Source organism: Phoenix dactylifera, chromosome 1 (assembly GCF_009389715.1).
Source record: "Phoenix dactylifera cultivar Barhee BC4 chromosome 1, palm_55x_up_171113_PBpolish2nd_filt_p, whole genome shotgun sequence".
Lineage (NCBI taxonomy): Eukaryota > Viridiplantae > Streptophyta > Magnoliopsida > Arecales > Arecaceae > Phoenix > Phoenix dactylifera.
The window spans coordinates 28,977,800-29,003,953 of record NC_052392.1 but is presented as its reverse complement, the minus strand read 5'-3'; the positions used below and the strand labels follow the sequence as shown (position 1 = coordinate 29,003,953).

Sequence of the window (26,154 nt, the reverse complement as noted above, 5' to 3'; positions counted from 1 at the left end):
CAGCAGAGTTCATAGCTTTGGCCTCTTGTGGCAAAGAGGTAGAGTGGTTACGAAATTTGTTGTTAGAAATTTTATTTGGCCTAAGCCAATGTCTTCTATATCATTACATTGTGATAGTCAAGCTATGCTGTCAAGGGCGTATAGCCCATGTTTACAATGGTAAATCTAGACACATTGGTCTAAGACATAGTTATGTAAGGCAATTACTCACTGATCGAGTATTAACATTGATTTTGTGAGATCCTGTCAAAACTTGGTAAATCCATTAACTAAAAGACTCACAAGGGATTTGATGTGGAAAACATTAAAGGGGATGGGACTACAGTTCATAGAAAATGATCACCAATGATGGAAACTCAACTCAACCCTTGTAACTATAAGGCTTTGAGTTCAATGAGCAAAAGTACATCATATGTTGTGATCGGAAGCACTACTAAATTATCATCCCAAGGTAAAAAGTGCTTGGTACCTGTAATGATAAAGTGGAGTTGTACATTATGTACCTAATAGGCTTGTAATAGTTTTTCTGTTAAAGTGTAGGGTTCCGGGGCACTTTTGATAAGCCTACCTATAGGAGTTTCGGTGGTGGTGCCGCCACCTATGAGGCCTAGACTTTGTCTTTAGAGCAATCATGAAACCAGGATATAGACCCAAGGCCAATCCACGGGTCGGATTTTAGAACAACTCGAAGAGGAAGAAAATTTATGTGTTAGATATGTCCGATTGGTCATAGAGTTTCACTGTTCAAAGCTTGCCTACCATGCTAACCTGATTAACTTTGACATGTTATCACTATGTAAAAGTTCAAGTCTACAAGACACTTTTATGTATGCATGAATTTTTCTATTTTGGCAAAGACTCTTTATAATTTTGAAAATGGTGGGGGATTGCTGGAAATTTTCAAAATTATATATCTATATATATGTATGTTTTGGGCGTTGTTTCTTCTGAAAGAAAGGTGGTGAAAAGATGCAACCCTAGAAAGGTAGTTGAAGGTGAAAAGATGTGACTCTTTGAACAGGCACAAATGATGGCTGTCTGAAAAGTGGTGGCTATTCAAACAAGTATTGTGACCGTTTGAAGAGACACCAAGAACACTATAAAAGGGTCTCTCTACTACAGAAAAATTATGACAACATATTCATTTTTTTCTTCTCAAATTTTCTCTCGTTTTAGTCTTGCCATTATAGCCAAACTCTTAGAGTTTTCTAGTTTGATATCGATAATGCAAAATGCTATCAAACAAATAGATTTTTCTAAGCTCCATTGTATCCTGGAGACAAATTTGCTGATCCCTTTTGCACACAAGTGGTGGGGGCAAATATTGTGCTAAGAAAAACGACGTTGTAATGTGCCTGGGAGCATTTTTCTTTCTTACTTTTTCATTCTCTAGTTCCTACAGAAACCGTCTCAAAGTAGGAAGAAACGATTTTGAGGGCCGAATTATTGTCTTTGGATGGCTGAGCCAAGATGATGGTGTCATTAGCAAATTTGCCGAAATATTATCATTGAATGGCCGAGCAAAGATGATGGTGTCACCAATAAACTGACAAATCTTGGTTCCCCCTAGGATCCAAGGGGCACCATGCTGCCTTAAGAGATTTGAATGGGCTACTCTATTTATAACTCTACAAAGGGCGTCAACCACAAGGATGAAGAGATAGGGGGAAAGAAGTCCCCCTGTATGTGGCTACATTTCCATGAAATGTAGTGTTCGGTTTTTCATTGATGTTGTTTGGCACCTTTAAGGAGAGCAACAAGTTGCTTATCCAACTGATCTTTTTATTAGGAAAACCTTTTTTTTCATGAGAAGCCTTAGAAGATAGGAGGCATTAAGTTTATCAAAAGCCTTAGCAAAGTCAATTTAGCATAACAATCCCTCTTGGCCAGATCACTTTGCAATGAAAGCATTTTAGAAAATGTAAAGGATGTTATCAGTAGAAGAGTGGCTTTTAATAAAAGTAGCTTAGGTTGGGTCAACCAAAGAAGATAAGAGAGCATGCAGTTGGTTTGCCAGCAACCTTGAGAAGATTTGATACTTCTGTGGATAAGACTAATAGGGTGGAAATCTTCTGGGGAAGATGCCGGTCCTTTTTAGGGATTAAGGTCAAGACGACATAGTTCATCCATTATAGATCAATGTTTTTATTGTAGAGCTAATCAAAAAGGAGGAGATCGTTCTTGATCAAGTCCCAAAAATGCTAGTAGAAGCAATAAGTGAATCCATCTTGGTTGAGGCTCTTGTCCCCCTTGAAGCAAAAAACAATTTTTTTTTATTTCATCAAGAGTGAATGGTGCGTCAAGTCCAAAAAGGTCAGGGTATAGGGGTGTGTAGAGCTGCTCCCTATCAAGATAAATATGGGCAGTGTTTGGAATAAAGAAGATTCTTTAAAGGACTTGAAGGCATAACCATGGGGTTGGAGAAAAGTCAGCCTTGCTAAGAAATGCTATGGATCAAATTAAACTTTCTATGATAATTTGTTATTTTATAGAAACAAGCAGTGCTATTATCCCCTACCTTCAACCATCTAACATCAGACCATTATTTCTAGTAAATTTCTTCATTTTCATATATGTGGAGCAGCTCACTAAGTAAGTTGGCAATCCCTTACAAGAGAGGTTAGAGAATGCCTTTCCCTCTTTTAGACCAACATTTTGGATCAAAAGAAGCATATTAGATTTGCAATTTCTTAACGCAACCTTATTTTCATAATTCCAAGCCTTGAGGGCATCCTTTGTTCCTCTCAATTTCGGCACAAGAGTTGCCACTGCATCACGGGAAGGGGGGTGAGTTCCAAGCATCGCAACAGTTTCGAGGAGAGAAAAATTTAATAACCAGCATTTTTCAAATTTAAAGTAAACCTTTCTAGGGGTGGTCCTTAAAGGAGAAGAATCCATGGTCTAAACAAGATTTTGTTAAGGTCGATTGACAAGAGTTTGGACAAAGAGTGTCCCATTCAAAGGTATTAGGAATCTGTCAAGTTTGGCCATGATGGGAGCCTCTCGGCAATTGCTAAGTCCTGGCCTTCAAGGGGAAGATCGATCAAATTTGAGGTTCTAATGAAGCAAGAAAAGTTAGAGTTTACCCGTAGAAACTGAGTGTCTCCATTTCCTTTATAGGGTTTATAGGTGGTATTGAAATCTCCATTGAAGGCCCAAGGCTTGAAGCAAGGTCCGTCAAACCAATACTGGAGTTGTACCAATGGTGCTTGGTACGGTACGGTACGGATCTGTGCCATTCCACTCCCGGACATACTAAAATTGGGAGAGGGAGGGAGAGAGGATGGAAGGGATAGAGAAGGAGGGGGAGAGCACCTTCCGTCCGAGTTCCAAGCATCTTTGGGACCTGAGCACCACTCTACCAATCCCAAAAAGAAGGACAAGGGGTTTAGTATCTCGCTTTTTCTATTTGTGGCGTCCGCCATGTCAGAGACAGCAGCCAAACAACAAAGAAAAGGGGATCATGATTGTATAGGGCTTCGAGGAGAGAGGGAGAATGGGAGAGGGAGAGATGACCTTCTTCTAGGGTTTTGGTTGGAACGTTGGGGGGAGAGCTTGGAATGCACATGTTTGAGGAGCCTTTACAAGGCCGAACAGGGTCATGAGAGCATTTAAAAGACCGAATAGGGATCTTAGGAGCCATTAAAAGACTAAACTAGGTTGAATCAAGCCGACCACCCGAGCTGTTCCGGTTCTTGATCGCTTCGGCCTGGCACCGTTCGAATCACTCGGTTTGAGTAAGTTCAACATTCCTTAGTCTGAAGAAAGAGGCACGAACTAGCATGGACCAATGGCCAAGCTGCTTGCATTTCTCTAGGTATTGCTATTTTCATTTCTCCTACTAAATTATTTATATTAGAAAAGGTCATAATTTCATTACTACATAAAAGATAGAAGGATGTCGCGTCTTCTTTTTGTGCAAAAAGAGTAAGAATTATGTGAGCAAATGAGAAGAGTACAGGAGATTAATGATTGGAATAGAACATGGAAGAATGAGGAAAAGATGAAGAAAGAAAAAAAAACCGAAAAGGCTTGGGTTGTCTCATCACCAATAGCAAGAAATCTAACGTTGTGAGTCCCTCTTGTCATTAGATTTGAACTTATGTAGTATTATAAAAATAATAGTATAATAGCGAAAATTTGCAAAGAGTATTGATGTTTCGCTTGTTTCCTTATACAATTTAGCTTGTTTTTCCTTGTATCTTGATTGACTAAATTTAACTTGGGGTGGTTTCTCTCTAGAATGTTAACTTATTCTTATACATTTAAGTTTATGCACCTTATCTAAATACTATAGTGATGGTGGTATCATACCATTCTAGCCTTTTCTTATCAAAATATTTTCCAAGGGTATGGAGAAATCAGCAACCGATAAGATATCACTAAATCTCCTTTGGAAGGAAGAACATAAAATTCATTTTCCTTTTCACAGGGACCAAAAGATTGGATCTAGTATGCTTTTTCCTTAAGAGGGTTTCCCACCAACTATAGCCGTATTGTCCGCTAAAATTTGTCCTCTTTTAGTGCATTTACCCTAACAAATTTAATGTATTTAATACAATATTTTTGTTGGTGCATAGATACATAACTCTTGAAATACTTAGTGTCCCCATTGCTTGACAAAGTGACTTAGTGCCAAGAATTAGATATGGATTCTTTATATTGTTTAAACAAGAGAAATGCACTAATAAATTTCTCAATTTTTGGCTGAGTTCCTCCCATCATGATTCTCAAAATTTTTCATACTAAAGATCATTTTATGAAGAATTGATCTTCATCGTACAGATGATGAATAGTTTTATGGGGCATGTTAGTTTATGAAAGCAAATAAAGATCTTTAGATCTGAACATGTCATCTAAATCCATATCCTCCTAACACTTGTTAAGAACTTTTGCGAAGTTTCCAAATCTCTATTGGTGTTACATGTGGTAGGGTATTTTGGTCTTTTTCATCCATGCAGTCATTTTATATTTGAATTAATGGAAGACTTATGCCCAAAAGGATAAATTTGACATGTTACACAAAAAATCATAGTCTATCTTGGAGTTCATAAATAATTTGCTTTTAAAGCTTATTTGGCACTCAAGTTCAAGAGCTAAATTTAATTTAACATGGCTGAAATCATGGATTGAGTCATCTTGCCATGCTAAAGCATGCTATTCAATATATATTGTGCCAACCATAACACGTGATACATTATATGGTAGTAAGGTATTGAGATGGTAGAAGGGTGCACACCTTGTTTCATATTTTTAGTCCATATATGTGTATAGTACTTTGTTCTAGTCTAACCACACGTTTGAATAAACCAATATGACCATCATTGACTCATTTTGATTGGCATGAACCTCGTAATATTGTTGGGCGTGCGATCAGTGCAAAGTGGCACAATAGGATATGGCATAACATAATACATTATTGTGCCAAAAGGTTACATGCATGAGCATGACATAATGCTTCTTTGGTAAGAATGGTAGATGTTTTCTAAGTTAAAGTGAGGGATTCCGACAAACAATTGGCCACGTTCTTTAGTGACATCTCATTGTTACATGAAGAAGATAGTATGTCAATCATTCTTTTAGTGATAGTTACGTATTCACATTATTGTTTTGTAAAAGAATATTTTTGTTGCAGCATGTTTTTGTGACTAATAAAGTAATATATCCTTCTGGCAATCCCTACATGAAATACATATTTTACTTTCTATTACAATTCAGGCATATGTCATGTTCAATAACAATTCCTACAATATTAATTGAGAATCCTTATTATATGTTCGATATTCAAACTAAAACCCACTGCTAATGCTTTGGCTCTTTTTCTTTTTTCTTGGACGGGGTGTGGGGTATGGAATTTTTTATGCTGCATGGATTCTTGATTGTATTATTAAACCTTCTCCCCCTTTGTTGTTCTTCATTAATTCAGCTAAGGTGCTAATTCTACAACTAACGAAAAAATATATTTTTGACCTACATAAGCACCTATTTCATTTGTTGAATTGCATTTCATTATTTTCAACAATAATTCTCATTGATTTTATCCAAAAATGACATCTTAAATAAATCAATATTAAACTTCTATGCAAAACTTGATGATAATAGCAGTTTATAGGACATCGAGAATGGAACTGAAAAGATGAGTTATTGAAAGTGAAAATGGCATCAAGGAAAGAATCAAAAGTAAAAAAGAAAAGTCATTGATTAGTAGTGATAGGAAAATTCATATTGTTTAAATTAAAATTGCTTGTCGATGAGTGCAAATTTTGTCATTCTAGATTTAAATCTGCTCATCTAATGGATCTTGTGTCGTTGGCATGTTGGCCTCACTCTACCATGGTGCATATCATGTCGAGTCATGCTATCATATGCTATTGCTTTTCATGCTTATCAAAAACTAGAAAAATACACTAAAGGTTGTAGCACATTAGCTGAAATCGTGCCACTTTCATGTCTAGGGAAGGTAGTAGCATGATAGTATCATGTCGTGCCATAGTGGTCGGGCTTAAATATCAATTCAATGTCCCTCTTTTACTCTTTTAGCCCATAAAACATTTATCAATTCAATGCCACTCTAAATATCAATTTAATATCACTTCATTTCACTATGTCAATTTGTTCCTTCCAAAATTTTTGATGATGCCCTTTCTTCTAATGTATAATGGTATTGCTCGTGGTTTGAAGTTGAAGATGTGAAACATATAGATTTTTATGTTGTTTGTTTGTAATGCTTTGCATGAATGAGTAGAGTTACGGTCATTGTGCTGATATAGTTGAAAGCACCACACATTCACAAAATTTGTATGGTTTGATGTGCTTATATGAATTAAACATATATTTATAAATTGAAAATATGCATTGGTTATTATAGAACTAATCAATATTTAATGTGTCGATAAATTTTTTTAGTAATCTTTACATTTTTCTAATCTATTGAGAAATACAAGCTTCATCGGATTTTCATTCATGTTGAGGATGGTATTTCATGGTGGAACATGCATGATGTATGAGGTTTCTACTAGATTTTGGTGCTTCAAACCCATGAGCTTCAATGCATAGGGTCATATTAGAACCTGTACCTAATTAAAACTTATTCAACCCTAACTTAGATGGTTGCATTTAACCATTCGAGCCAATAGGGTATGGCTCAATGACCTTCTCAACTCACCAATTATGTGGTCCATCGGAAAACTGGAAAAGAAAATAATTATAATGCCCTAGTTGTGTCTTCTAATCTCTTATCTTTTGGCTTGTCACCCTAATCACCATCAACATCTTTTTCCCTTGAGCCATCCTCTAAACATGGTGGTGGTCACATGTCTCATCATCACTAGATAGACAAGAAGAGTGATCGATGCTTGATTAGCAGTTGAAGGATTAGCAATGAGATGAGCAATGGAGGAGGTCAAGAGCTCTTTGATTCTCCTCCATATGAAGCACTTGGTTGTAGGCCAACCATGGTCAAATTGCTAACTTGTGCCTTAAGCACCAAAATGGCTCAGTATTTAGGGTGGGATCTAAAACATTGGTCATAATATGTAAACCTAGAGTTAAAAGGCATAAAAAATTAGAAAAAATATCGATGACCCGTTTAAAAGACTCACAAGTTAACAAACATATGTGCATAATATACCTAATTTTTTTCTTAATAAAGATTTCAAAATGATTTGGTTTGTTTGTATCAAATAAAGTTTCCTTCATAAGCTTGTTTAGTATCTTGAGTGTCACTAGAATCCTATTCCTTATTTGGTGCCTTAGGTCAATTTAGCCAATGCGAGCACTCATGATTATGATAAATCAATTATATAAGACAACAATTAAAAAGAATGTCGCAAAGAGTTTGTATGATGAGAGTCATGTAAATAAATTTTAATCATACCTATATGAGTGAATCCTTGATAGGTCAAGGATAGCAATCTCATGCATACACCTATCCCACATTGGTTAATGACCCATGCCAATCACATGCCAATAATATAGGCACATGTATACCTGGATACTGGGTGAATAGGATACGTATCACATTATATCAATACATATTGGCTACATATCGCTAGTTACATTTTTTTCTATTGCTTATTTGTATCAAGGCATATAAAGTGATAGTGCCACACTGGTTGGCCATATATACAGTATCTATCCTTCATATTTGAATCTTCATATGCCTATAATTGATATATAACCAAGTTCCATTAGCACATCATGCCCCATGCAATACATGAAGTCATGCCGATTTTTAATAATAGGTCATTTCCCTAATGTCCATTGAGTGACAACACCAGCATAGGCTTAATGCTTCAAATGCATCTTGCTAACTATCATCAGTTCTTAATATTAAAAAAACTTATATACTCAAATAGTTCACATTCAATCTTGTCAATTTACAAACTATAATAAAATTTGCAAAAGTATTTAGAGAGCGTGCTACAAGGTGTTAATTACTATTTGTAGGGCCAAGGACACTATAAAGTAAGTATTTATATAATTTATACTTCTTTATACAAATAAATTCCGAAAACATTTGTTCTTGGTATCAATATACCATGAATAAAATTAATTGTATGTTTTGGTACCTAACCTTTTTTACCATTATATGCAATAAGATACTTGTATTCTATTACTAATTTTTTGTTTCTTAGGGATTGTAAGTGCTAGTGATTGTGATTAAGTGTTTAAAATCTCAATGTAGATGGCCTAAGCAAAAGCAAATTTCATTGGAATGTCTGTAGCGTGTGGGTAAATTGCATTTCTATGCTCTTTATATTAAGAGAATGCATGCTTTTTATCAGTATTTTGAGTATTATTCTTCATTGGATTTGTTTGTACATTTTATAAGGTTTCATGCTTGCACAAGTTATATTTGGCTTGTCTATCCTTTCTATTTGAGCAAAAAAATGTGGTTTATCCATCAATTCATTTCATGAGATCATGAAATGAGCACATGTAAGAACGATTAAACAATTTTTTCTTGTCCTATCTTACTGCTAAGTAAGGTAAGGAAATAGCTCATCACTAACTTACAAGGGTTATTTGGTATTTGGGCTTTAGGAAAACAAGATTTGGGGAACAAGAATCCATAGGGTTTTCTTAATTCAATACTTGATAAGAAGCCATGTTTTGAAAGCCTAACTACATCCCCTAATCATGTATTGCTTTCTTAAGGACAAACTGGATTTCCATATGATTCTTCTTCCTTCACATGCCCCATTATACTCTTTGTTGTACATCTGTCCCCTCTACCTCCTTTCATCTTTGTCCATTTACCCTTTTTTCTCCTGCCTCCTCTTTTGTCTTTTCATCCGCCTTGCCCTTTTCTCTAGATATGCTCTTCTTCCTTCACTCATCAACTCCTTTTATTCCCCAGTCAACCACTTATTATCTACCTTTTCCATCTAGCCATGAGCCCCATCTCTTGGTAATAAATAACAAGCTTTACAATCAATATTTCTCAAATCCACTTTGTGAGCCAAACACAATTAAAAATGACACTTGTGTGCAGATTTTATTCAATCGGACTAGTGAAACGTTACAAGGAATTCTCAAGGCTATCATATTTATCATCATCTATGATGTGTCCTTCATTTGTCATTAGTGTTTTGGATATACTCACAATTAGGTAATGAGAAATTGACTTGCATCAATACAAGACAACTAAGTCTTTTTCAAGTAATTTACTTCCTGTGGTTTGGACCGATTAGTATGTTACTAAATTTTAGTTGAATCAGCTTTAAATTATTGATGCTTTTTTAATTGGCCAATGAGAAAGACTTATATAGAATTGAAACTCCTATGGCTAAAGTTCGAATGTGGATTTTGGACTCTATGTGCCATTGTTTTAACTCCTTTCTGGTAAAGTCTTAAATGGACTATATTCATTGTTTCAGATTTTAAGGCTCCACCTCTTATTTTCTGTTTGATTGTTGCGATTACAGCATTAACAATTAAGATGGATATTCATCCTTCTTTTATTTTTTTAATCTTCAAGTATTTTTTGTTATGAACAATAACTGGTAGCTTGGTTGGCATCTATCCCCTATGAGCTTGTCCGTTGGAGGTGGCCTTGGGTTCAAATCCCAAGTGTTGCTCAAAAAATAATGCATCTAGTGTTAGTGGAAAGATATTTTGTAAGAGGAACTAAGTTGATGGAAGTTTTTTCTGCCATTGCACTTCTTTCAAAGCAAGAGAGATGAAACCATTAACCATATGTTTAGATCAACCCATTATTTTTGTGTTTATGTAAATGAGCACTCCACCTCCTAAAAATCAAATCAACATTGTAACAGAAGTTCAGTTTCCTATCTCACTAATAAATGGGGCATGGCTTTCCTTACCATGACAACTAACACATATTTTCATTGCTTTCGAAATCTCACAGCATATTTGACCTTATGCCCAAAAAACAAGCAATTGGTAGTTGATTTCTCGTAAGATCATTTTCGAGGACTGTGGATTTTCAAGGTCAGCAATTTTATGATTTTATTTATTCCACTTATATTGATAGAATGTGCTTGGAGTTAGAGGGTTTCTATTATCTAGTATCCAATTTTTTGAACTTATCATCAATCAGCCCAAGAAATCATAAAAGTTGATCTATGGAGATAGTTTGTAGGTAGCCTTATTTGAGGTATTCAACTTCTATTGATACCTTATTTGAGGTATTCAACTTCTATTGATAGAAGATGCTTTCGCTTAGAGGCTATCTATAATCTAAAATCTATTTTTTTGAACTCCTCATCAGTACTAGAAATCATAAAATTTGATATATGGAAATATTTTGTAGCATTTTCACTAAATATGCAGGGTTCAATATAGATATGTTCTAGCTTGAAAATTGCATGATCATATCAAGTTATAAGTATTGAAATTGACTACTTCTGTATAGAAGTGATATGAACCTTGGTCTATTTTACATATTAGTTTCTTTCACCTAATTTGGTGGAGGAACCTATTCAAGGGTTTGATCCCTTTTTTACTTTACTATGTGATAATGAATGAAAATATTTTTGCTCTAGGTACAAACTGTTTTTATGGCTGCACTTCTTATTTCAAACAACCTTTATTGTTGATGGATTAACTATTAGATCTTACGCTACAAGTAAAATGGGCTATCCCGAAATTTTTATATGCCGATACTAGGTAGAAGCGTCGGTAATTTTGGCTCCAGCGCCGAAATGTACCGACTATTTTAAATAACGTCGGCGGTCATGATATTATTACGATGCAAGATAGCGTCGTTGGAGGCCAAATGAAAAAGAGTGTGATTAGACGATGCCTAAAAGCGTCGTCGAAATCCAAATACCCCCAATGATGCTTTCTCTAAAGCGTCGGAGTCCAAATGAACTCCCCCCTCCTCGACGCTTTGTCTAAAGCGTCGTCGGAGTCCAAATGAACCACCCGCCTCCACGACGCTTTCTCTAAAGCGTCATCGAAGGCCCATTTTTTTCCACACCCACCAACATAAATCCCCCCCTCCTGATCCCTAACCCCTTCCGATCCCTAGAGCGAAGAGAGATGGAGAACTTGTGGCGGCGACAAGCTTCTTCACGGTGAAGGAGCAAGAAGACCCACCTCGAGATGGACCTCGTGGCGACAAGCTTCTTCCGCTGCAGGAACTAAGGGCCATGGGTCCTGATGACGAAGCATGGAGAGCCATCCATCTAGGTGGCAGCGCCGGCAGGGCTAGGGCAAGGAGGGAGCCGAGAGGCCGTGGATCGGGATCTTGAGGACAGATCGGGGACATCGGGCGCTATTCTTGGAGTCCCGAAGCCGGGAGAGGGCTCTCGAACTCAGGTACCAGTGGAGTCGCTCCTTGATCTGGATGACGAGGCCTTGGCGTTGGGGCCCCGAAGCCTTCGGTTCATCCTGCCCACCGCCCTCCGCGAGATCCCTCCCTACATCGTCCGGTTCGATGCTTTATCTCATTTCAATTCAAGATCTTTCTCTTCTCCCTTTCTCTTTTCTTTGTTAATTCAAATTTGTTTCTTTCCTTTGGATTTTACGTTTTGGTTTTTAGATTGCTGAGTGTGGATCTTGGACAAGAGCGGGAAGCCCCTAGTGTTCATCGATTTCCACCGGAAGGGCCCAAACCCTAGGCCTCTCCCACCATTTGTTGTTCAGGTGTGTAGTATCTTTTTATCTTGTGATTAATTTGATGTTTATTCTTATAATTTCTCCAATAGGTTGAAGGAAATGGAGAGCATGGATAGTGATTCGAAATAGAGGCCTCCTCCCCCACGTCTTCCTCTTCTTCTTCCTCACCTCCGGACGATCAGAGACCACCCCAGGAAGCCATCCTCAAGGCTTCTAGGGTTAGGGTTTTTAAATATATATTTTTAAAAAAATAATAATTATGGCGTCGGCCTATTTTCGGTTTTCGCCGATGCTAGTTAGCGTCGGCGGACTCCAAACTAGACCGATGCTTATAAGCATCAAAAGCATCGACACAAAAACTTTCCACTCCTCTCTATTCGACGCTTTTGTGACGCTTTTCAAAGCGTCAGTGCCAAAATTACCGATGTTTATAAGTATCATCACAGGCTCCAGAAAGCATCGGAAAAAGCTGTTTCTTTTGTCGTGTTATGATGGTTGTCAACTGAATGGATCAGAAATTGTCAAACCTTGTCCTATTCTTCTTCAATGATTTTCATATTAAATCTTGGCCGAGGGATTTTGATGCTGAATGTTCTATTGATTGTTCTTCAATTATTGGATATATATTCGTGGGATTCCAATTCGGTGTGGGGTACAAAACAACCATCCTTATCATCATCAATAGCATTTCTTTTCTTTGAGGCATTGGAGCATCTATGCATGATCTACATTTATCACCATGTTGAAACATTGTCATGTCATTGGAGCTTCTATCCATGATTTGCATTTATCACCATGATGTTGAATAGCTAACTCAGATTGCGCATTACAACATTAACGAGGATTGTTGTTAAGGTTCCACTTTTAGATAATCCTATTTTAAATTACATTGTTGAATGACTTAGAAGATTGGAAATTGATCAAGTTTGGGACCAATAAGTCATACTCTCTAATTTAGTAGTATCTTATGACTTTTGGGTTCATGAGCTTAAATTATGACATATAAGATAAATCTCTTGCTAGCTATCTTATAGGTTTGATTAAGGTTTGGAAAACCAATCCCATACCAAGCCTTGTACCATATCTCTTGTGTTGTACCGCACTTTGTACCAGCGAGCAATGAGTTGATATGAGGTGTACTAGGGGTAACATACCGATACGTAATGTGCATGCCCTCATATTGGTTGACGTCAAATTATCAATCAATCATAAAATTTACACTATTTTCACAGAGCCTTTTCGACTGGGACAATATTGATGATCATGACACTGAATGCAGCAAAATGAAAGGAAATATAAAACTCTTAGAATTCATTCATAATTATTGAATCTAAGACAAATTACAATATTCAAGCCATTCTCTAGAGCCTTATAGGAAATCATTTTGTTCTAGTCCATTTGTCTATGGAATAAAACTCTTAAAATATTTTTTTAAAATGGTTTTTTATTACAATATGAAACATAACATCATTGCCTTTAATCGAAGAACATTAACAGAAAAATGAGAAATATATCCATTGAGCACGTGCTCGCTTAATCATCCTAAAAGAAAAAGAAAATTCTGCTTGCTTTTCAGTGTATCATTTAATTGGTGAAATGATTTTTGTGGTGCAAAGCAAGGATTGCGAAACCATTACCAGGTACCGTACCGGTCGGTGCCTAGTCCAGTTTGGTACCAGTTCGAACGAGACGGAACCGTCTGGTTTCGTTCAGTTATGTCTAGTATCGGCCAGTTCCGGCTGGTGTTACTATGATTTCGGCCCTGTAGGAGCCGAAACCATTTTTCATAAACAAACTAACCCGGTCGGAGACTCAATCAGCTCAGCTGGCCTCAACTTTATCTCTCTCATCTTTATCGATCCGCCACTCCCCTCCCTCCGACCCTTCCCATTACCCCCTACTGGTGGTAATCGGATCATATATGAGTTAGGTCAAAAAATCCCAAACCTAAATCTAACTTGTTTATTAAATAAATCTGGATTTGAAACCTGAACATGCCATATTTAATAAACAGGTAACCTAACCAGAGCTACTTAACTTGTTTGACAAAAAGGTAACCTGCTTAACCTATTGACCTAATAACCTGTTTAATAAATAGGTAACATGCTTAACCCGATTTGACCTGATTATTAAATAGGTTAAATGAGTCATGGGGATGGAACCTAAACCCAATCTGATTATTGAATAGTTTAAACGAGTCGACCTATTTATGACCCAAACCTATTTAGCCTAAACCCAAAACTACTCATAACAGGTCAAACATCGGTTAGGTTGATGAGTCAGATCACATTTTGCTACCTTTACCCCCTGCCTCTCTCCTATACTTGTAGGATACTCCTTCGGAGCCTTTCCTATAGGAATGTCGAACTAAGCCCTTGCCCTATGTGGATCAATCCCACATGTAGGGATGGAACTAGGTCAAGTTTTAATAGAGCGCAATTCTGGCTTAGATGAATATTCTAGGCTTCGACCTTGGTGTAATTCTAAATTTTTTTTGGCGGAATTAGGTTCGAGCCTGAATGTGACTTCTATCAGTAGCCTAAACAGGCTTGACCTAAATCAAACCTGAGTGAGCTTGACTTGACCCTAGTACATTGAGAATTAGGGATGGCGATACATTAGGATAGGGAATCGGGAGGAGGACGGTTGGAACTAGGAGTTGGGAGAGAGGGGGAACCGCGGGCACTTAGGGATGAGCACAAGGAGGGACATAATGAAGGGGGAGAGAGACAGGGGAAGAGCAAAGCAATTGTGGGCAAAGGGGGGTGGGTAGAGAAGAACGTAGGGAGCGTAGGGCTGGGGCAATAGGGTGGGAAACTAGAGAGAGAGAGGCAGAAAGGAGCATTAAAACATGCATGGAGAGAAATTAAGATAGATGGAGGACTAAAAGGAGAGTGGGATAGGGAGGAATGTTAGGCCCTGAGTTATAAGTCTCAGGTTGAGCTCCGAGTTAGTTATTGTAGCGAGGTCATGCAGGGCTAGAGTTACTTAAGGCTCTCCAACCTAAGCCTGAACATGAGCACAGTTTCTCTCAATCCAAGCCCAAAACATGACCTTTAGACTAGTTCGGACTAGAGGGCCTTGAGCTGGCCTAAAAAAGAAGGTGACTTGGAAGCAATGAAGTAGGAGAGAGAAAGAGAGGATGCTAGGGTCACGAGGACTGATCTCCACGGGAAGAAAAATATTCTCTAGAGATATTTTTTCTTCCAACAAGGATGGGGACCTGCAACTTTCCTGCACTCATCCACCCTTCTCACACTCTCTCCCTTTTTTCTGCCTCTCTAGCTATCCAACCAAACATTTGTCTGATCCGACAAGATTCTTCCAAATAGTTACCAAGTGGTATTTTAATCCTAGACTTAAACGTAGTGGAGATTTATGATGTTAAGGCCAAGCCGGAAGGGTTCGATTAGGATTTCGCATACCCAAGATTCTGCCCGACTTGAATAAGGTCTAAAATTTCAATCCAAGTATTGTCCATTTCCATTTGGGTCAAAGTGGATTGTTTTTAAGGTTACCAAGATCCTGCTGACTTGAATAAGCTCTAAAATTTCAATCCAAGTATTCTCCATTTCCATTTGGGTCAAAGTGGATTGTTTTTAAGGTTATTTTTCCATTGGATATTTTAGATCAAACTGGACCTTGAATGATCAAAATACAAGTAATAAGAAATATTCTGATTCGATATACAAACAGAAACGAAAGTTCAAATGTATCTGCATAAAAGTTTGAAGCTGATTTCTGAAATTCAAATAGGATTGTGAAAAAATACAGTTCAATACTTTTGAGTTGATTCATGTATCGGTTGCGATATTTGGTATTCTGTATCTAATCTGGTTCATGTTTCATCGGTTGTGACATTTGGTAGTCTGTATCCAATCATATTCGAAATGAATCATAGTTTTCAACCCAAGTTATTGGGTTCAGATCTAAATGGGTTATGTTTGGGTCAATCTGGAACCGAAAGTGGATGAATTCAATCAATTTGCAGCCCTAGTTGTCATGGACAAAACCATTTAGACACATTCGTATACTTGTATGTGAAAATGTGTGCTTGTGTACGTGTTCGTATATTATGCATAGTAATATGGTCTGAAGTGTCAGCCCTTGATGGTTCATGCCTGGCCAGTTGATATCCGAAATTGGGTGGCAGAATTCCTATGAGCCTTTTTTTAATTTTTTTCAATAAATAAGTTTGTTTAGTTTTTTTTTTTTATTGTTGTTTCTGGACAACATCAAATGTGTTGGCGTAGGATGACAAATATCCATAAGACATCTATAACAAGGTCAGCAAACTCATCTTTGGTTTTATTTTCATCCAAGGCCATCTAGTTTTGGTTTTGGAAATTTTGGTTTGAATTTGAAAGATTCTGTCAAGAAAAAAAAAAAGAAAAGTTATGAAATGTTTGGCACTGTTGGACATATGGTTCAATGGCTTTTTGGCTTGAAAGCCTGAAATTTAAAATATTAACGTTGTGTAGAAAAGCCATGGACATGCTAAATAATTATATAATGCATCATCTTAAACCATGGTATAAGGTGTGATAGCAATGTAATTATCTGTCACAAAATATATGAATATCAGCAAGCAAAATATGGATGCACAGAATTGCAGAAGACTGTGAAGTTGTTATGACAATTATCATCTTATCTGGTATCCACTACCAATGAATGAATTGTATCTATACACAAATAGACACTTCTTTCTACTTTTCGTATAATTTCTTAAGTTCTATTCCCAAGTGCTTTCAATGTTCTTAATAGTTGCAAAATCTTTAAAAAGTACTTATGTGATAAATCTGTGTTTAGTGATAGGTGTGGTATCACTCTTTGATGATTAGTTGTTTGAGGATTGATTAAATATTCTGTTTCTTGCCCATATATGAAACTTTGAATAATATTTTAGATATGCAGAAATCACAGTTTTGACATCTTTTCTCCGATTCTGTATTAGTACTAATAATTACCATAACTATAACCATTCAGCGTTATACCAACTATCTGTGGGACAACTTTTCAGATTTCTTTTGATATTATCAGTTTCTTGCAGCTTAAAAAGTATTATTTTTGTCTTACTCTGTCAACTTATGAAATTTTATGAGGATATTTGAGTGCTTGTTTGCTTATACAAGCAGTGCTTGTTGAATACTTTATAGGACCTCAGAGTTGTGAAAAATTACTACGATGACCAATTTATTACTCGACAAATTGCCTGAACTCACTACTGATTACCCAAGTATGCTTCTAGATCAAAGAACCTTGATAACATTGGATACTAATAGTATGTTTTATCCGGAACTAGCTGAAACTAGCCAAAAACTGTCACTAAGGTTCATTATGACTGAACTTGGCCAAAAAGTCCAATTTATTTCTAGTGAAACAGATTAGCTTTGGCATCCTAGACTCTAATTAGATGTGTTCAGTTGTTTCCATTCTCCGTGTCTGTCTTAAGGTATTCCAACATATATACTTGCCACAATAGTATGGATATCTGTTGATAATGTTGAAATAATTAAAATGAAAAATGATTTTATGGCAATCACATGGCTTCCTAGAGGACTTCCTCGGCTAAAGGCCGTGTTCTTCACGTCACCAAGCCTATTCAACAACTCTGAGCAGAGTTTGAGAAGGCCGGACACAAAAAATGTTCATCTATGGCAAGCTACTGTAAGGAGAGGATTGAGTTAACCCCAATTTTTCTCTTCTTTTGGCCATGGGTATCGCATATTCTTGCCTTATATTCTTCTTTATTTTGAAGAAAACAAGTGCATAGTTTTGGGTGGTTATCTTATCTTAAGAATGAGTAAAGGTAAAATTATGCTGTATCAAAGAATTCTTGTGGATGTAGTTGAGTTTTCCCCCATTACAAAGATCAATTCAGACTTTTCATCTTCTTTATTTTCCATTTCTTATATGTTTTTGCTCTTTTCCCTTTGCAGAAATACATTTTAGACCCTTCCTCAATTTGTTTATTTTCTTTGGTTTTTCGCATCAATTTGTGAATATTTCTTTCTCATGGATTCAGCCGTGCCTGTTGATTTTTAGAGGAAATCAAAAAAATTCTGTTTCTGGTTTATTTTTGAAGATTTGAAATAAAATCATATGCAACACTTGTAGATTTGATGTTCTGAAGTATGTGGAACTGCTGGTAGTCTAAAATTATGTTGGAGCACTTACGATTGCAACTTTTAGAACTATCACGTTGATGTTGTTATGATTTGCTTATTAGATATTTCCAGTGAAGGCTTTTTCTTTTCTTTCTTTGATTTTTCAAAGTATTCAGATACGTTTAAGATTTCTTTAGTTATTTTATATGCCTTTAATGTATATCATGGAACCTACTTTGGATCTTGACTGATAGTAAAACTTTCCTTAGGAGAAATTCTCTGGTCTAGTATTGCTTCAGACCCAAGCCATATATCAGTTCAGCATTACTGTGCACAGATATTTTAGAACAACTAGTTCAGTATTTTAATGAGCTCTTGGCACTATCAAAAAAAGAAAAAAGAAAAACTGAAATATAGTACCCATTGAATATAGGTATTAATGTTGATCCAACACAGGTAATTTTTGTCCCTGCAACTTCTCTTTTTCAAGGTATTTGTTACACGTGGTTAGTGTCATTCTATTGAGTAACAAGAAAGGTTATGCTAATTTTGAAATACAACATGTAGGTTATGCTTATCTGAACTTGGAGTGGTCATGCCTGCTGATCTTCACAAATACTTCGTAAAAATCTGACTTTGTGAAGCCGCTTTCAAGCAAGACATTTAATTGAACAACCTGCAGTTTGCAGAAGACACACAAACCCGGAGTGCAACTATTCATATGTTTTGTAATAATAAAGGTAAATACGTGATATCAAAATAAAGATTAAATAGAAAATATTGTAGGATGCAGACTTTTATTTTCAGATTTACAAGAAATAATGAATTGACAGAAAAGGAAAAGAAATGAACCTCGTCTAGGTTCCTAAATGCCAAGTTTTGACTTTGGAATCTAAGATTCAGGAAGAAATGGTAAGCGGCGGTATTTCTAGATCACTAAGCAATGCAGGGGGGAGAAGTAAACAGAATGGGAGAAGGAAAAAAAACTGCCTTCTTCTTTTGAAGAAAAAAGGGAAAAAAATAAATGCTTTTCTCCGAAACTAAGTGGGTAACTCATCCTTCCAATGTTTCAAAAAATACTTGGCCTTGGCAACTTCCTATGCAGATGCAAGGCCTCAACCTATTCATGCAGCCAGCAGGCCATCTTCAGAAAGAAATTTTGAAAATTAAATAAATTCATAATAACAGTTAGAAGGTAGGAAACTAAAAGTAATATCAGAATAATTCAGTAAAAATAATGAAAAATAATGGAAGGGGAGGTGAGGGGGTGGAGGGCTACATAACCATGGCATGGTATTTTGCTTGCCACTTGGGAACCTTCCTATACAGTTATAAGGCCAAAGCCTAATCTGTCTGCAAGCATGGATATTTAATAATACATTCGATATCTGTATCTAATTCATATTAAATACCGATACTTGTTGGATCTTTGATGTATGTCTGATACTTCTGGATACAATCAATTTGAGTTTGTAATGTTGATGGTATAGTATGGATTAGGGTCTGTGGATTTCCATGATGATTAAGTGATGAGTTTGTAGAAGTGATGCTATCATATTAAGCATTGTCTACGTTATTTTGATAGCAGTATGCATTATGGATGCCTTTTCAGACATAGATATACATATGCACACACACACATGAACGTAGATTTAAAATTCTTCTATATTAATTGTCCTATCCTAACTATATCCTATCCTACACTTTCAAGATTTGCTTTCTTGATGTATCTATATGGTCTCGTATCCATTTCTTCTATCTGTGTCTATATTTCATGGGTGGCCATGTAGACCACCATTCTAAAGTAGCACATCCGTCAACATGAGTATTGCAAGAATATGGTTTGTTTGTATGAATTTTACTTGATTTATTGAATATTGAGAGGCCTTTACTTGTAGAGACCTGGAAGCTATATATGCGTTGCCTGTGTGAAATTTACTTGATTTATTGAATGCTGAGAGGCCTTTGCTTGTACGGACATGGAAGCCATATATGCATTGTTTTTGCAGTGTGACATTGAACTTGTTGAATCTGCCCATAAATATTGAATGTGTACATTATTTAATATTTCACCTTGGCTTATTGTAATGGAGTTGTAATTGATATTCAAAGTAAAAATAAACAAAGAAATTTCACATAAGTATTAGAAGTACACAGACAGACATATAGATTGATATTGAATTGAGCAATGCATTATAATGTCACGGAGTTAATGCATTATAATGTATTATTTTCAAACGGTTAAGACAATTATTTTCAATAAAATCTATTTGTTTATGGTTTCTCACATCCCTGAGCCTATACTCATTTATAGATATACTTGCGCAAGCCAAAATATTACTGCAGAAGTGCACACAATAATCATTATATTTGGTTTTTGTGGGTTGCACAAGTTGAGAAAATTTGTTATATTTCAATATATTGTTTTTTGTTAAGGTTAGTAGGATAACATACATCTTGATGGAGCTGGCTTCAGTATCACGGCAGAAGGATGATGAGGGCAGTATTTAAAAAAGCTTCTTGTTGGGGTTTGGTGATGACATGGTAGCATGTACTGCTGCTTGTTTAATGCAAAAGTTGTCCAGGATCTGTATAGAAGTCCATATATTGTTGTCACCTAGCTTGACCACTTCTTGGTAGAATATCATGGCTGAAAATTTGAAGGTTTTTTCAATGAATATCAAAAGTCAATCTTTAGGTTACTTGGAAATATCAAAGAAAGCAGGATATGAAGGGGCTTTCTTGTCCCCAATGCTTGTGTTTCCAAACTGTCGCTAAATCTAAAGCAAGAGCAGAATTTAGAAGAATATTGGTCGGCTAGGTCATTTGTTGTACCAATCCATGTGGTTTATTTTTCAAATCTAAATGACATGCTCAGAATTGTTAAGGATGAAATCTTGTTTGACTTTCGTTTTGCAAAACGTGATTTACTATTCATTTTGAGGTGGAGATATAAGCATACTTCGATCATGATTATAACTTAGTTTATTAGTTTATTTAGATTTAAAATATTTATTTTCTTTTGTATCATTGTTGTTTTGATATAGTATGCTTTTATTACCTTACAAACCAAAAGCAAAACTACACACAAGTCCATCGATCATGTAGAACATTTTGTAGTTAGTTTTATTAATATTGTTGCTCTGATCCAGTCAGTGCTTCCATTTCAACCCTTTCGGGTACTGGGAAACCGAAATGAAATACAAGATCTCCTAGCATAATGACATTGAATGAGCATGATACTTTTCAGTCACAATGCTGGAAGTGGTAGAAAACTTATTAAATCATATAAAGTGGCTGTGACCTAACAGCTAGATTAATTTTCAGAAAGATGGCCACTTCTACATGCTGAGACCCTGATTCTACCCAAAGATCTAGAGATCTGCATTTGTGGGCTTCTTCAGTACTATATAGCTTCATCTTCATATGCTTGAAATTGTCAGCAATGCAATGAGTGCCTGTTGCTGAACAAATTCTGAATGTCTTCAATCTTATCAAGGCCTTTTATGAATAAAATGTGGCTCCATGAGAGATCCAAAACCCTTAGACATTTGGCAACCTTTCCATTTTCTTCAACATTGAAACCTTCAAAATAATTTTGCCTGTTGTGGCAAAATATCCATTGTATTATGAGAGCACCAACTAACTTGGATAATTGTTATGGTGAGTGGCTGCTATGATGCTTGTATGTTTACACGCAACAAATTCCATACTGCATTGATGTTCCTCTAGATATCTTATATGCATTCATCAAAATGGTAGTATTTGTATTCAGTCACATGACAAGCTGTATTGGACTATTATAACTCATTTTATTTTATGATAACTCACGCAAGACTAATGAGCATATTTGTAAATAAAATTCAAGAAAACGTTATTCAATGTCACGCAAGTATATGATAAGCTCCTGCATGGCTGCATCACAATATCAGCATGCAAATATCAAACGTTACATTTTTGCACACTGTATCATGTGATACTAACTTTCATGTGGCATGTAAAAAAAAAAGTGCTTTTCTACTTCTTGTCTGGAAACCAAGATTCTTCCTGCATCTATTCTATTTGTATTAAATCTGCAGCAAATAGGTTCTATAAAATCATGTGAACAACTTTCCATCAGTACGCTCCCTTGGACAAGGTACGTTTTGGTTATGGTTTGTGTAGAACCTATTGTTGGGATCCCTTCTGACTATTCCATTGTGGTTCTCTCAATATTTGTCCTGGAAGGATGAGCCTGCTTCATCAACATTCAATGGAACTAGCATATTCACTTAACTTAGGGACTAAACTTGTCTTCTCATTTATTATTTATAAGTAAATATTAGATGTTCTCTAAATGTTACATACATGTCTGTGTTTTTCTTGCAGTAAGTACTGGTAACCAGATGGAAATGGTGGGAAAACATTGTCCGTTCGAATTAAAGTATTCTTGGACCTAGTTTTGTTATGGCAAAGTCAGTTGGGTTGATTTACATTAATCTGATGGAATTTTAAAATCAAGTAATAACTTTAAGAAAATAAAGACTAACATGACTTTCTTCTGAATGCTTTTTTAAAAAAAAACATATGTAACTAGACATCACCGTTGCTACAGTCGTATATCTCCATGTTTACCCAACAATCCGATGTTTTGAAAAACGAAAAAATTACACTATGACAAAACTTTGAAACATGCAAAAGTAGACATCGCAATTGCAATAATTGTATTTTTCAATTTGCTTCCTTTTAGCCATATATGTAGAAAGGAAATTACATCATCCAGAAAATTAGTTTACAGTTCACTTTTCATTTATAACTAATCAAATTTAGGAAAATTAAGCACCCGACATAAGGGAGTTAAATGCTTGCAACAATGAAAAATTTTGTCCTGGGCTTTGATTGAAATTCATAATGCTGAGTTTTTAAACTAAGCTCAGGGTAGCAATCTGGGTAATGCCCTAGTGTTGTTGAAAAGAGCTTCTAGAAAATATAGACACAAGAAAAGAAGAGGAAACATCCCTAAACATGGGATGCTTGCTTAAGCCAATGAACTCTGGGCATTTATCCATTAAACCTTGGGGAAGTAAAAGTTGGAAGGCATGTAAATTGCGCAAGTGTGAAGTTTTATTTTTGAAGTTACTTTTAATATTTAATTACTGCTGCATAATCTGAAAAATCTTTTTTTTTTTTTTTGAACGGTCCAAAATTACATTGTTAAAGGTATCTTCGGTTATACTCCCCCCAAATGTGGCTCTCTGGCGGGTAACTGCATTTGTATGGCAGAGTAAAGTGGAGTTGCTCCTACATCAAGTTTAATGATAATTGTCTCGAATTTCTATATAAATTTGTATGACTTTATTGGAGTTATCAAATTATTTTCTTGAAAACCCAGTTTAATGTCATATCTTTTTCTCATGAAGGAAACTTGAGAAAATTTATATGGTTTCAAGTTTATATTATACTAAATTTGGTTTCAAGTTTATAAAAATTATTGACATCCGACCAGTATTTGCTTTGCTTTTCTGCACTTCAGTACTAAAGTGAATCTTTTTCCTGTAGGTTCCAATTGCATCACACTGGTATCGGCTTCAAATCAAACAAAGAAATTTGTAGCGGACCAAAAATATATGTTAAATGCCTATTGCTGCAGTCCACTGTGTATGATTCTATTGACTGCTTCTGCTAACATTGTTTATCCTTGATGAAAAGGAGAGGGGAACATCCAATTCATCGAGGACATGAGGTTTTGAAAAAACACAGCCAGAACAGGAATAGAGGCTAGGAGATACCTTCCCCTGGATCCAAATAAAATAGATTACAGCAGTTAGGATTGTGGATTAACACTTTGTAAAAGTTTGTTTCTAATATTTTGTAAAAGTTCACGGTTCTCTAGCATCAAGGTGGTCGACCAATCTGGAGCCTTTGTAATTCTACTAATTTTTAGATATAAGAAGTCATGAATTACTTGATTCTCTCAAGCTATAAATTTGTGCTACACATTTCTAATTTCCAGCTGCTATAAAATTATTGAAATCAATACGTGCAGATGGAAGAGACAGCCATCATCTACAACAGCCATAATGTAAAGGAAAATTTAACGCCTTAGCTTCCTCCTGATTGCATCAACAAATTGTCTGAAGCAGAAGGGGCTGATTTTTAATCTCCTAAACAAGTCACTATCAGAGCAAGGAAAACGTACCATTCATGGCATTGCTCAAGAAGAAGAGTTGACATCTTCGAGCTTGCATGTATTGGACCCAATCTGCCGTCTCCTTCATCCACAGAACTAAAATCTCTGAATGTGGCATTCAAATTAAGCGTCACTTCACCTGAAAACTAGGCTGTAAAACCAATTTAAGGAGACATGCATACAGTGCTACAGGGGAAGAGTTCCTGCCTGTTCCGAGTTCGGAGCTCTCTGAGGAGAGAAGAAAGCTTTCGTAGTTCACAGGTACCCTGAGTGATGTTTGACGAGGCCTCAAACTCGTGTTGCCCATCGAAGAAGGCAAGAAGCGTACAAATGTGGAATGTAGTTTTATTGATGTGAGGCTGGAAGAAGGACAAGGAAAGCTGATGGACGGAATGGACCTTCTGGGTCTTCGTCCTCTCTATACGTTGCTCGCATTATGATCGACCTTGTCACGGTCTTGTGGAGATACCTCAGTTTGGCGTTTTCTGGCACAACCTTTTACCAGGGTTCAAAATTCAAATGGTTGGGCTGGACTGGGCTCGGCTCTGGGTACTCCAACTTCGGCCCAGCCCATATTGTCATGGAGGGAGGCTAATAGTTTTGGAATTAGGAGGCTGGTTAAAAGACTCGTAGCAGTCCAAGAGCAAGCTGAGACGACTTTAAGTCACCTTATCTCTTGATCATCTTGCTTCTCAATGGGGCTGTGCTCGTGTTCAGAGAGGCTAATGAAGCCACCGATTGGATGGCCTGTATGTGGCTAGTCACTCTGAAGGTGCCCTATGAATAAAAAAGAAAGGGATTTCCTATGGGTCGAAAAAAGAGAGTTGCCTTATTTTCTAACTTTATTATTGTAAAAGATGTTGCTACCATGTTTTTTCTATTTTATTTTTTAAAAAATTTGATTTATCTTAGCCGTTCCTTGTCGATGGTTATATTTGTAAAATTACACTTTCATAGGTTTCCACCTGTTGCCCTCTCCTCTTCCCACCCTTCACGTCTCTGCCGTGTAAGGCATGCTGTTTTGCCTCCTGCCAGGGCCGCCTCCGGTGGCAACGGCGGCGTGAAGGCGACGTCGCAGAGGCGAGAGTCTTTGAGATCGCAGCGGAGACAACACAGACATCGGTGCAGAGGAGGAGGAGTGCGATGGCGGCGAGGACGAGAAGAGATGGAAGAGCGGTCGTCGGTGAGCGGAGGCTGTGGCGAGGAGGAGGGCGGCGAGATCGTGAAGAGGTCATTGGTGGGCGGAGGAGGTGGAGAGGAGAGTGGATTTGAGACAGGCGAGGAGGAAATGGGGATTAGGGGGAACAGTGGGTAGCAATAATAACCACTAAATGTTTCCAAAATTGCAGAACATGGTACAAGTACGAACCTTACTTTTTGCCCACACTACAGTATTTACTATTCGTATTTAATTATTTTTTTTTAAAACGGATATTTCATACAATACGAGCACGGATACATCCAATTGAATCAACAAACAACAAATCATAAAGTACTCAAGGCAACTCCTCCTCTCCTACCCACAAGGTACTTTCTGAGTGATTAGCCATATATGCTGCCACCCAATCCGCTACCCCGTTGGACTCTCTACACATGTCTAGTCTAAAAGGTCACTCCATTTCTTATCATCGTCCAAATATTTCGAAGCAAGGAGTATTCCCCTCCACCACCGTACGGGCTCCTTAGACCCAGCTGATCACGGTGGTCGAGTCACCTTTTAGTATGATCGAGCTAGCCTGAAGCACTCGTCAAGCATAACATAAGCCGATATAAGCTGCCTGCAACTCAGCT

At 36.7% G+C, this 26,154-nt stretch overlaps 1 long non-coding RNA gene across 9 annotated transcripts in view; it reads left to right on the top strand.

Annotated features, from left to right (window-relative positions):
* The window catches only part of LOC108511142, a 57,780-nt gene extending 33,629 nt beyond the window's left edge, over positions 1-24,151 (top strand). For 4 of the 9 annotated variants that reach the window (XR_005513831.1, XR_005513825.1, XR_005513819.1 and 1 more), the window contains one exon: positions 21,522-24,151. This is a non-coding gene — a long non-coding RNA (uncharacterized LOC108511142). Of the gene's footprint in view, positions 1-10,372; positions 10,456-18,761; positions 18,935-21,521 lie in introns of all 9 variants that reach the window. The other 5 variants (XR_005513820.1, XR_005513821.1, XR_005513824.1 and 2 more) reach the window with 5 other exon arrangements.
* The last annotated feature ends 2,003 nt before the right edge of the window (positions 24,152-26,154 follow it).